A 2665-nucleotide genomic window follows, 5' to 3' on the forward strand; every position below is an offset into this window, starting at 1 on the left:
AACAGTCTTTTTGTTTTGTTGATGGTTTCCTTTGCTGTACAAAAACTTTTTAGTTTGATGTAGTCCCATTTGTTTATTTTTTTTCTTTTATTTCCCTTGCCCAAGGAGATATATCTGAAAAGAAATTCCCGTTAGTAATATCAGAGAGTTTACTGCCTATGTTTTCTTCTAGAAGGTTTATGGTTTTGGGTCTTACATTTAAATTTTTTATCCATTTTGAGTCTTTTGTTGTATACGTTGTAAGAAAACAGTCCAGCTTCTTTTTTTTTGCATGTATCTGTCCATTTCTCTCAACACCATTAATTGAAGAGACTGTCTTTACCCCATTGTATATTCTTATCTCCTTTGTCATATATTAAGTGAGCGTATAGGTGTGGATTTATTTCTGGGCTCACTATTCTGTTCCATTGATCAATGTATCTGTTTTTATGCTAGTATCATGCTGTTTTGATTACTATGGCCTTGTAGAATAGTTTGATAACAGGTAGTGTGATATCTCCAATTTTGTTGTTCTTTCTCAAGATTTCCGTGGCTACTTGGGGTTTTTTATGGCTCCATGTAAATTTTAGGATGATTTGTTCTAGCTCTCTGAAAAATGCCATTGATATTTTGATAGAGGTTGCACTGTATCTATAGATTGCTTTGGGTAGTATGGCCATTTTAATGACGTTGATTCTTCCTAACCATGAACATGGTATAGGCTTCAATTTATTTGTATCTTCTTCAATTTCTTTTTTCTATGACATAATTTTCTGAAAACAGGGTTTCTACTTTCTTGGTTAATTTGATTCCCAGGTATTTTATAGTTTTCGATGCAATTGTAAATGGGATTGTTTTCTTAATTTCTCTTTCTGAAAATTGATCATTGGTGTATAAAAATGCCATTGACTTCTGAATATTTATTTGTAAGCTGCTACTTTGCTGAATCCATTGATCAGTTCTAACAGTTTTTTTTCTTTTCTTCTTGTGGAATCTTTAGGGTTCTCTATATAGCATCATGTCATTGGCAAGTAACAAGAGTTTTCCTTCTTCCTTTCCAATTTGGATGCCTTTTACTTCTCTTTCTTGTCTATTGCTGTGACTAAGACTTCAAATACAATGTTGAAGAGGAGTGGCGAAAGTGGGCATCCTTGTCTTGTTCCTGATCTTAAGGAAAATGCTTTTAGCCTTTCCCCATTGAGTATGATGTCAGCTGTAGGTTTGTCATATATGGCCTTTATTATGTTGAGGAATGTTACCTCTATTCCCACTTTGCTGAGAGTTTTTATCATAAATGGATGCTGAATTGTGTCAAATGCTTTTTCTGTATCTATTGATATGATCATATGACTTTTATATTTCAATTTGTTAATGTGGTTTATCACATTAATTGATATGCAGATATTGAACCAACCTTGCATCCCAGGAATAAATCCAACTTGATCATGGTATATGATATTTTTAATGTATTGCTGAATTCGATTTGCTAATATTTTGTTGAGAATTTTTGCATCAATGTTCATAAGAGATATCGGCCTATATTTTTCTTTTTCTGTAATATCTTTGCCTGGTTTTGGTCTCATAAAAGTAGTTAGGGAGCCTTCCCTCTTCTTGAAATTTTTGGAATAGTTTGAGAAGATTAGGTGATAATTCTTCTTTGAATGTTTGATAAAATTCGCCTATGAAGCCATCTGGTCCAGGAATTTTGTTTTTTGGGAAGTTTTTGGTTACAGATTCTATTTCATTAGTGGTAATCAGTCAGTTGAGATTTTCTGTTTCCTCTGGACTCAGTCTTGGGAGATTGTATGTTTCTAGGAATGTGTCCATTTTTTCCAGATTATCTAATTTGTTGGCATATAATGGCTCATAGTATTTTCTTATGATCCATTGTATTTCTGTGGAATCTGTGGTTATTTCTCCTCTTTCACTTCCGATTTTATTTATTCAAGTCCTCTCTTTTTTCCTTGATGAGTCTGACTAAGGATCTGTCAATTTTGTTTACCTTTTCAAAGAACCAGCTCTTGGTTCCATTAATCTTTTGTACTGTTTTTCTAGTTTTTCTAGACTCTATTTCATTTATTTCTGATCTGATCTTTATCATTTCCTTCTTTCTATTCACTTTGGGCTTTGTTCACTGTTCTTTTTTAAGTTCTTTTAAGTGTAAAGTTACATTGTTTATTTGAGCTTTTTCTTGTTTCTTGAGGTAGGCCTGTATTGCTATGAATTTCCTTCTTAGGACTGCTTTTGCTGTGTCCCATAAATTTTGAGTCGTTGTGTTTTCATTTTTATTTGTTTCTAGGTCTCTTTTGATTTCTTCCTTGATCTCATTAATAACTCATTCATTGTTTAGAAGCATGTTATTTAGCTTTCATGTGTTTGTGTATTTTCCAGTTTTTTTCTTGTAGTTGATAGCTAGTTTCATACCATTGTGACCAGAGAAGACGGTGGATATGATTTCATTCTTCTTAAATTTATTGAGACTTGATTTGTGTACTAATATGAGATCTGTCCTTGAAAATGTTTTATGTACACTTGAGAAGAATGTGTTGGATGGGGTAAAAGGGATCAAATATGTGGCAACAGAAAGAAATCTAACTATGGGAGATGAACACACAGTGTAAATATATATATGCCCTACTGTTAAAATGTACAGCTGAAACTTATTGGATTTCATTAATCAATGATA

Source organism: Pteropus vampyrus, unplaced genomic scaffold, assembly GCF_000151845.1.
Source record: "Pteropus vampyrus isolate Shadow unplaced genomic scaffold, Pvam_2.0 Scaffold577, whole genome shotgun sequence".
Lineage (NCBI taxonomy): Eukaryota > Metazoa > Chordata > Mammalia > Chiroptera > Pteropodidae > Pteropus > Pteropus vampyrus.